The 10,839-nt window shown below is 35.7% G+C and overlaps 1 long non-coding RNA gene across 1 annotated transcript; it reads left to right on the top strand.

Annotated features, from left to right (window-relative positions):
• The first annotated feature begins 2,229 nt into the window (after window positions 1-2,229).
• Window positions 2,230-7,805, top strand: LOC135151173 (uncharacterized). The gene is made up of 2 exons (XR_010289732.1): window positions 2,230-2,416; window positions 7,594-7,805. It is a non-coding gene; the product is annotated as an uncharacterized LOC135151173 (long non-coding RNA).
• The last annotated feature ends 3,034 nt before the right edge of the window (window positions 7,806-10,839 follow it).

The following is a 10,839-nucleotide window of genomic DNA, read 5'->3' as shown; positions in this document are numbered from 1 at the left end:
GAATCTGCTAAAGACACATGCACAAGATTATCATCAATCCTAGTTACCAGAATAGTCATCTAGCATACTAGTTTAACATTATCTATTGTGATGCTATCATGCTTGTGCTTGTGTGTTAAACAATTCTACTCAGAGATATATAACATGCTTTGAATATAATGAAATAAATATTGCAAAGTTAGAAATAATTCATACCTGAGATGTGCAAAGTGAATCATCTTTAGAGAATGCTTGGATAGCCAGATAACCATAATCATCCTTCTCATCAGCAATTGATCCATCTCACACCTTTCCTAAAATAGCATAAGAACTTGTTGTGATGTTTCTTTCAAAACATCCACTTGAATTTCAGACAAGCCCTGTCATCCTTGTTTGTTGATTAGTCCATATTTTTGCATATTTAAGTGCCTATTTTTTGTTTATTTTCGTAGTATTAATCGCTTATTTATTTTATTTCAGGAAATTGTAGATAAATAAAGAAAGAAGAGAAAATGCAAGAAAAAGAAGAAAAGGGAAAAGAAAAGAAGAAAAAAAGAGAGTTGGCAACTAAGGGACACATGGAGGGCCACAATCTTCCCAACACACAAGGCACATGGATGGTCAAGATTGAGCCACCCTACCCCTAAACCCTAATTCTTTAGTTATAAATACCCCCTTCTCTTTACTTGTAATCACCAACCTACCAACCTACCAACCTAGCAACCCTAGCCACCTACCCACCTTTTCTACCTAGTCATTTCTATAGTTAGTATCTTAGATAGATTTACATTTTGCTAGCCCCAATTTCCTTTCCAAGCTTGTATACACTTTTTAATTTCTATGCAAATCTCTTTTAGTTTAATCTTGTATTGTCTTTTTAATTTTCTCCAAGTAGTATGATTCTTCTAAGTACCACCACATGCTTTTAAGTTTTTGGGAAATGAAGAATCCTTGAACTTGTGATTAGTGTAGATCTCTTAATTTTTAGTTTTAATTTTTAAGAAGTAGGTTAAAGCTCTAGCACAAAAGATGATTTGTGTGGGGGTGTGACTTTAAATTTGAATGTGAAAAGCATTCTCTCGATTTTAAACCAAAAACAAACTCATGCTCTGTTTTCTTTCTAAAAACAAAACTCCCCTGCTTTTAGTTTAGAAACAAAAGCATCTCCTCTGTTTTTATGTTTCTGCTTGCCGTATTCCACCGAGTTTTAAGTTCTGTATTCACTGAGTCACCACCGAGTTCTGTCTGAGTCGCAAACCCTCGGCCCTAGTGTAGTTTAATTCTTGTTGGGTTGACCATCGAGTCACTGAGTCTTCGAGTAGATTAGTCGAGTTCTGGTGTTTGAGTCTGTTATAAGTTTGTGTAGTTGGGTTAATGTTAGTTCAATTCTTGGGTTTTGTTTCACTGAGTTTTTGCTTCAATCTTCACTGAGTTGTTTTGTCGAGTCAGTAATCTGAGTTCGGGTTTTGTCCGAGTCGCAGCGTGTGTTTTCCCCTGCTTCCGAGTCATTCGATTTCTTGTGTTTAGTTCGAGTCCTGTACTGAGTTCCGTTTCTGTGTTTCGCTTTTAACAGTTCTGAATTTCATGTCGTTGTTTTCTGCCGAGTTGAGCTCTGTTTTATCCGAGTCTGTCGAGTGTTGTATTGCTTCCTGTAGTCGAATTTTGGTTTGATTTTGGAGTAGTTTTGTTGCTGTGTAGCTGAGTTATGTATGTCGCCGAGTCTTGGTTTAGTTTTAAGTTTTGTTTTACTGAGTCGAATCATGTTTAAATTGCTGCGTGGGTTTGTAAATCAAGTCCTGGCCTGAGTGTGCTGCATTGTTGCTTTGTTGTGGTTTCAGGGTTTTGAGTTCATTCTGTTAGTTTTTTATATTGTTTAGTCCGATTTGTTTGCTTGCTTTAGTGGCCAGCTTTCTAGTTTAATTTGTATATTTTGTTAAAACTGAGTAGTGGAGTCTGCTCGTTGACATTGCTAGTTATGGCTAGTTTTTAATCAAGTAAATTAGATTATTAAAGTAGTTTAAATTGATTAAGTAATTAGGCGAAACTTTGCTTAAGTTTAGTTAAATAGTTTTTGGTTTAATTGGTGATTTTAAGTTAGTAATCAATTTTCCTTTTTTTTTAGTCATATTAAAACTTTTCACAAATCAATTGTTCTAATTCGCCTAGGTTAATTATTAAAGGATTGCGAGAATAATTTTAATCTCTGTGGACGAATCTAAATATACTAAAACGGTGATCGTGCGCTTGCGATTATTTCTAGCACATCAAGTTTTTGGCGCCGCTGCCGGGGATTAAAATTAATTTTTCGCTCCTTTATTTTTAATCTTTCGGATTAGCTTGTTTTCTCACTATTTTTTGTTCTTTATTTCGAGGAGGAATATTCGGGAATCATGGAGTAAAGTGGACAAATTTTGCTCGGATTTGGAAGCTTGCTTTGGTATCCCGTATCTCTCCACTCTTATTTTTCATTTTTATTTAGAAAATCACAAACAAATCTGAAAATTGAAAAAAAAAACACACAAACAAAATTAAAAATTTAAAATCCAAAAATAGTAGTTAGAATTAAATATGTGTTGCATCATGCATTTTTTACACTTAGGGCACATCATTTAGATTTTAATTTTTGTTTTTAAAATTTTCGTACCTTTAATTGTGGTGATCGCTGGAGGGCCCTAAGGTGCGTTAATTTCTTTCTTTTCTCTAGATTAAAACACGTAGTTTAGAGCATCCATAATTGTTTATAGCTTTTATTATCTCGTTGTGTGGAGCATCATTTTAAATAAATCTTAAGGGCAAAACCCTATCACAAGATAAGGGGAGAGATTTCATCACTCTTTCCTTGGCCCACAACGACTTAATTCTTCATTTTGCATTTACCTAGCCTTTAATAAAATTGAATTAGACGTTAGCCCCTAGGTTTCGCGCTCAATTAGGAAGGTACCTAAAGAACGAGGTAATCTTTAATTATTCCGACTTTTCGGTGTCTAAGGCAAGCGAAAGCTTACCTGGCCGATTAAGGTTTGGTGTCTAAGCGCGGAGATTGGCCTCTTGGCAATGCCTGCTCCAAACTGGCCAGACCGGTCCGAATAATTTCTGATTTATCGAGTTTTTGGTGGTCCTTAAAGTTAGGAGCAAGGTCTAGTTCATTTTTATTAGGGAACCCTAGAATTAAGTTTTTCTTTCGCTTTTACACCCTTTCTTTTGTTTGTTTTAATTTTTGCACTTATTTGCTACATGTTTATCGTTTATGCGAACTACTTGGGTTAGAAGCGAGTCATCTAGATTAGTAAGGCCTATAATCGAGATTCCCTCGTCCCCTTCGGATTCCGAAACCCTAGAAGTTCCAGAACCGATAGTAAACATGGCCATGTCTCTTAAAGACCGTTGTTACCCGTCTCGTTCAAGTCAACCTTCGTGCATCACCCTTCCTCCCGATAATGGTAATAATTTTGAAATCAAAGCTCACCACATTAGCATGTTACCTAAATTTACCGGGAGTGAAGGTGAGGATCCTTATCTTTTTATCCAAGAGTTCGAGGAAGTTTGTTCCCTCCAAAAGCTCCACCAATTAACGGAAGATTCGATTAGACTTAGGCTCATTAATTTTGCGCTTAAGGAGAATGCGAAAAAATGGTTATATAGTCTTCCCGTTAATTCTATTTCCACGTGGGAGGGGTTCGTTGTGGTATTTCTTAAAAAGTATTTTCCAAATCATAAGACTACTCGAATTACAAATGAAATAAATCAATTTCATCAAAAGGAAAATGAGTCTTTTTGGATTTTCTTTGACCGTTTCAAAAATCTTCTCTCACAATGCCCCCACCACGGAATAGAAAAATGGAGACTTTGCAAGATAGTTTACGAGGCCTTAGATAGTCAAACCACCGCGTTATTAGAGTCTATGTGCCAAGGTAAATTCATGGAAAAAGATGAGGATCAAGGGTGGGAATTTTTCGAGGATTTAGCGGAAAAGACTATGATGTGGGAGTCAACTAGGGAGCCCAAGAAGTCAATTCAGTCGTCTAGTGCTAGGGGTTTGCATTCGATAGGAAACAATGTGGCAACCGATGCCAAATTAGCCACCCTAACTAGGAGACTTGAAGCTTTAGAAACTAGTAAACCTCCCCCACAAATGTCGACGCACCCTTGTTACAATTTTCAAAATCCTGGAATCCAACCTTCGCACGAACTTGAACAAGTAAATGCGATGTTCCAAAATTCTAGGAATGATGCGTTTGCACCTACTTACAATCCGGGTTGGAGAAATCACCCAAATTTTTCATGGACCCAAGGTCAAAATTGTCAAATTCCTCAACCCAATTTTCAAATGAATCAAGGGCCAACTTCCTTTCAAACTCCTCAACAAAATTTTCAACAAAGGCCCAACCCAAACTCTTGCTCAACCCAAAATCCGAATTCATTTTCTAACCCAATTCCAGCACCTTTGAATCCTCCCGGTTTTAATGATTCGGATAGACGTCTTAATTCTTTAGAAAAGAGTTTGGAAGCCTTAGTGAAATCGCAAACTAACTTGACCCAATCACAACAAACCTTCATGACAACCCTAACCCAAGATAGGCAAACTTTGCATTCTAATGTGCAAGCCGTGTCTAAGTTAGAGGCCCAATTGAGTCAATTAGCTAGCGCGTTGTGTGAGCGAGAAAAGAACAAGTTGCCAAGTCAACCCGAGGTCAATCCTAAGTTTCCTCTCAATCAAAGACCTCCCGAGAATGTTAATGCGATTATCTCTCTAAGGTCGGGAAATCTAGTGGATAACAAGGTTGGTGAGCACGTTAATAAAAATGAGGAGTCGATTCCTAAACAAAACCCTTCTTTGTCTAGCACTATTTATGATAAGCCCGAATGTTCTAGAGTCCGTGAGTTTATGAGTGAACCTAGTCCTGGGCCCATTTCTCAAAAGCCCAAAGAAGAAGTTTACAAGCCAAGGGTTCCTTACCCACAAAGACTCATTCACCCTAAACAATCGGCCCAAATGGAACAAATTCTAGAGGTTTTTAAACAAGTCAAGATAAACATTCCTCTTTTAGATGCCATTCAACAAGTTCCTTCTTATGCCAAGTGTCTAAAAGATTTGTGTACCCATAAGAAAACCACTCATGTTCCAATGAAAGCCTTTTTGACCTCTCAAGTTAGCTCGATTCTCTCGAATCAAATCCCCGTGAAATATAAGGACCCCGGTTGTCCTACAATTTCTTGTGTCATAGGCGATAAATTTGTGGATAAAGCTTTACTTGATTTAGGAGCGAGTGTGAATCTTCTTCCTTTCTCAGTCTATCAAGCCCTAGGATTAGGGGATCTCAAGACCACCAATATGACCCTTCAACTTGCCGATCGTTCTGTTAAAATGCCAAAGGGGATTATTGAGGATGTGTTAATCAAAATCGGTGATTTTATCTTTCCCGTTGACTTTGTTGTTCTCGAGACTCAACCCGTCTCGAATCCGAAGAACCAAATTCCTATCATTTTAGGACGACCTTTTCTTGCTACATCCAATGCCTTAATCAATTGTAGGAATGGTTCAATGAAGCTCACTTTTGGAAACATGACCATTGACTTAAACATTTTCAATGTAGGAAAAGAACCCAACGAGCTTTATGAACAATCGATAGGGGTTAATGTGGTCAACAAGTTTGTCACATGGTCTAGTTTTGATGATAGTGAGATTGAGTCTCTTCTCAACGAGGATTTCAAAGTCAACAACGAGAACAATAGGGAATATCACGAGTCTTTGAAAGAGTTGACCTCGGAGGAGTTGTTAGGAGAATTGAACGACATTTGTTCAAAATGGGAAAATCCACCCGAGATTGTTAGTGTGAACCCTAGTCCCGATTTTGCGAGTCATGTTGGTGAAACACCAACAGGTGACTCATTGTTCCCTCATTCACATAGCACCTTAGGGAAGGATGACGTCGTTTCTTACATCGTTCCTAGTGATTTATCCTATGACCAAAATTGCATAATCTCTAATTTGCTTGATAATAAAGAAGCATTAAGTTGGTTTAGGAAGAACATTAGTGACACTTGTCCTATAGGGATGAACGATTGTCACATGCTAGAGAAAGTCTTTGTGCCTAAAAATTTTCGTACACATTTTGACTCTTTCTCGAAGCTTCCTCCCATATTTCCTTCCGGAATCGGCTGAAGTGGTTCCTCCTTCGAACCTTCCCTCGTGAAGTTCAGATATGGGGAAGGAAATGTGTGAGTGTGTGGGTCGTGTTAGTGTTTCGTTTGTTAATAAAATTCCCCTTCATATTTATTTCAGGTATTTTTCCTCTTTACTCTCTCATTTCAATTCTTTCTTTTGCATACATTGAGGACAATGCATGATTTAGGTATGGGGAGGGCTTTAGTGTAATTCTTAAAAAATGAAAATCCCTAAAAAATGAAAAATTAGAAAAATTCCAAAAATAGAGATGTTTTAGCTAAGTTGTCTTTCCCTCACTTGAACTTTAGGAGTAGATGGTGTTAGCATGTTTTCGAAAACTATATATATGTAGTGTCTTTTAGATAATTTGAACTTAGTTGAGTAAGGTTGTCTTTTGAAACTTATATCGACCGATTTGTACTCTAAATTCCAAGATGGCACACACTTTGCACAAGACCTTTGATGGAGAGATTGTCTAGTGATATTATTCGATACCTGAGAGAGAACCCACATGTTGAAACAATGTCGAATCGAACCTTTGCGAATAAAAAAAAAGAAAAAGAAAAAAAAAGAAAAAAAAAAGAGATAGAAAAAAAAAGAAGGAATAACTACTTCAATACCCATTGTTCTTTATAGATAAAATCTTTAGATAAATGGGCAAAAGTAGATTGACTAGTCTCGTTTTGTGGCCTTTGTTACTCGAGCAATTAAGTCCGTAGGGGGATTTCAAAACCTAGTGCCCTAAGACCATTTGGTTTGGGAGTCACTGACCCAAAGCTCGCTACATGGGTAACATTGTTTGCCTAAGAAAACGGACAAAATAAAGTCAATGCAAAAAAAGAAAAAAAAAAGAAGAAGAAGAAGAATAAAAGTTTGTGAAGTTTGGCTAGATATTTGTTTCGATAGAGATTGGGTCAGTTCAAAATTGGTTGAAAAAGAGAAAATGTTCTTAGACAATTAGGATCCATCAAAGGCCTTAAATTGCTTACACTCCTTGGATTTCTAGTAAATCTTTGTGTCGATGCAAGTGAATTAGAAACAACTGTATCTTGATTATTAGTAGATGAGTCTTTAAGTCGTATTTTCCTTAAAAACGCTTTTTGTTAACACCAACGAAATTAGAGTAGAGTCGAGTAGACACTTGCTAGAATGTCTCGAAGATTTTATGGGTATATCTTCTGTAAACCCTTAGGAGACAAAACTCCTCTTGTAGAGATCATCTACGAGTTTAACGGGTTGGTGAACCTAAAATCACCCGTCACGCCTACGAAAAGGAGCCTAGGAATCGCATCTAGTTTTCTTAGTTTATTTTCTTTTCTTTTGATTTTTACTCGAGGACGAGCAAAAGATAGGTATGGGGAAGTTTGATTAGTCCATATTTTTGCATATTTAAGTGCCTATTTTTTGTTTATTTTCGTAGTATTAATCGCTTATTTATTTTATTTCAGGAAATTGTAGATAAATAAAGAAAGAAGAGAAAATGCAAGAAAAAGAAGAAAAGGGAAAAGAAAAGAAGAAAAAAAGAGAGTTGGCAACTAAGGGACACATGGAGGGCCACAATCTTCCCAACACACAAGGCACATGGATGGTCAAGATTGAGCCACCCTACCCCTAAACCCTAATTCTTTAGTTATAAATACCCCCTTCTCTTTACTTGTAATCACCAACCTACCAACCTACCAACCTAGCAACCCTAGCCACCTACCCACCTTTTCTACCTAGTCATTTCTATAGTTAGTATCTTAGATAGATTTACATTTTGCTAGCCCCAATTTCCTTTCCAAGCTTGTATACACTTTTTAATTTCTATGCAAATCTCTTTTAGTTTAATCTTGTATTGTCTTTTTAATTTTCTCCAAGTAGTATGATTCTTCTAAGTACCACCACATGCTTTTAAGTTTTTGGGAAATGAAGAATCCTTGAACTTGTGATTAGTGTAGATCTCTTAATTTTTAGTTTTAATTTTTAAGAAGTAGGTTAAAGCTCTAGCACAAAAGATGATTTGTGTGGGGGTGTGACTTTAAATTTGAATGTGAAAAGCATTCTCTCGATTTTAAACCAAAAACAAACTCATGCTCTGTTTTCTTTCTAAAAACAAAACTCCCCTGCTTTTAGTTTAGAAACAAAAGCATCTCCTCTGTTTTTATGTTTCTGCTTGCCGTATTCCACCGAGTTTTAAGTTCTGTATTCACTGAGTCACCACCGAGTTCTGTCTGAGTCGCAAACCCTCGGCCCTAGTGTAGTTTAATTCTTGTTGGGTTGACCATCGAGTCACTGAGTCTTCGAGTAGATTAGTCGAGTTCTGGTGTTTGAGTCTGTTATAAGTTTGTGTAGTTGGGTTAATGTTAGTTCAATTCTTGGGTTTTGTTTCACTGAGTTTTTGCTTCAATCTTCACTGAGTTGTTTTGTCGAGTCAGTAATCTGAGTTCGGGTTTTGTCCGAGTCGCAGCGTGTGTTTTCCCCTGCTTCCGAGTCATTCGATTTCTTGTGTTTAGTTCGAGTCCTGTACTGAGTTCCGTTTCTGTGTTTCGCTTTTAACAGTTCTGAATTTCATGTCGTTGTTTTCTGCCGAGTTGAGCTCTGTTTTATCCGAGTCTGTCGAGTGTTGTATTGCTTCCTGTAGTCGAATTTTGGTTTGATTTTGGAGTAGTTTTGTTGCTGTGTAGCTGAGTTATGTATGTCGCCGAGTCTTGGTTTAGTTTTAAGTTTTGTTTTACTGAGTCGAATCATGTTTAAATTGCTGCGTGGGTTTGTAAATCAAGTCCTGGCCTGAGTGTGCTGCATTGTTGCTTTGTTGTGGTTTCAGGGTTTTGAGTTCATTCTGTTAGTTTTTTATATTGTTTAGTCCGATTTGTTTGCTTGCTTTAGTGGCCAGCTTTCTAGTTTAATTTGTATATTTTGTTAAAACTGAGTAGTGGAGTCTGCTCGTTGACATTGCTAGTTATGGCTAGTTTTTAATCAAGTAAATTAGATTATTAAAGTAGTTTAAATTGATTAAGTAATTAGGCGAAACTTTGCTTAAGTTTAGTTAAATAGTTTTTGGTTTAATTGGTGATTTTAAGTTAGTAATCAATTTTCCTTTTTTTTTAGTCATATTAAAACTTTTCACAAATCAATTGTTCTAATTCGCCTAGGTTAATTATTAAAGGATTGCGAGAATAATTTTAATCTCTGTGGACGAATCTAAATATACTAAAACGGTGATCGTGCGCTTGCGATTATTTCTAGCACATCATTTGTCGAGGCTTCAAATATATATAGCAACCCTTCTTTGCTAAAGATACCAATCAATATTGTGTGTACTGACCAACTCAGTTTTGAAACAACCTGTCGAACTGAACCCCGAAGAGTCTTCACTTGAAACCAATGGATTCCATCTGAATCTGACATGACCAAACCTCTCAGACAGTGTTATGCTAATCCTTGAAGTTTCGCCTCACATTCTTCAAAAGTGTTAACTTTCATCGACTTGAGCTTCCTCAAATTCAGCAGTTACAAACTCTTCTGTTCAATCCTAAGGTTCTGACATAAATGCACGAAACTGATTTGGTGCGATAGTAACTTGCTAATTATATCCTTAAACCTCCACAGTTCTCTATCTTTGGTTCAGCTGATTCCAAATAGATTTAGCATCGGTACAATTCACTGAGTAATTGTATATCCCTGAATCACTGAGTTAGATTGAAATCCCTTGAAGATTCTTCTGCAAAAACTTCTCTTTTTCCTACTACTAGTGGTGCCATTCAAAGTTGACATTCCGAGCCCTGGAAAGATGCTTCATTGTAGATGTAGCAAATTCCCATCCTGATCTGGTGATCTGATAATCAAGTCGGAGTAATTACTCAGATCAAGGCCTGAAGTACCTTCTTCACAATCCACTTTTAGTAGTACCAAATTAGTCTTCAATAGAATCTTCTTCGAATCACAATTAGCTTTGTTGAACATAGAAAAACTGCTTCTAATAATCCTTTGAGAAATCAATTGGATTGGGTCATCAATGTACTTCCATTACCGGTTCTGAGAATCTGGTTTTTGAAAGGCCGGTGTTTGTCTTGTAATCTGTCAGCCTGATCTGTCTCAACTAAATGTCAATCTGATTTGTCTTGTAGTAGATAATTAAAAAGGTTACGGGACACTTGATTATTTAAACTAAGTTTAAATTATAAAGAAAATAAATTTAAAAAAAAAGTTTTAAAAGATGAAAGGAAATAAAGTATAAAATAAACTTAGTTAAATTTATAAAGTAAATTTAATTATATTAAAAAAATAAATTCAAATAAATTCATAATAAACTGAATATGTTTAGAACAAATTTATTTCAAATTCATTTAGTAAATATATTAAAATTTATTAAATAAATTTAATTTTTGAAAATATTCAAGTGTCTCGTCTCCAATTAAATCATAGCTTCGAGAACAAACTAAATTGAACCCTTGAACTTGAACTTATATCCATAATCAATAAAATCCTTTTAAAATTATATTCTAGATTTTAACTTAAATTTATATCATAAACTATACAAATTTAAATAATAAATTTATAAAAATTTATGATAAGCTTGGTAAGTCTAAGAGTAAACTTTACAAGTCTAAAATAAATTTAAACAAATTTAATAATTGAATTTAGTAAAGTTTATAAAGTAAATTTAATTAAGTTTATAAGATAAATTTAATTAATTCATAATAAACTCAATT

This window comes from Daucus carota, chromosome 3 (assembly GCF_001625215.2).
Source record: "Daucus carota subsp. sativus chromosome 3, DH1 v3.0, whole genome shotgun sequence".
Lineage (NCBI taxonomy): Eukaryota > Viridiplantae > Streptophyta > Magnoliopsida > Apiales > Apiaceae > Daucus > Daucus carota.
The sequence above is the reverse complement of the archived record's forward strand: the minus strand, read 5'-3'. Positions and strand labels throughout refer to the sequence as shown.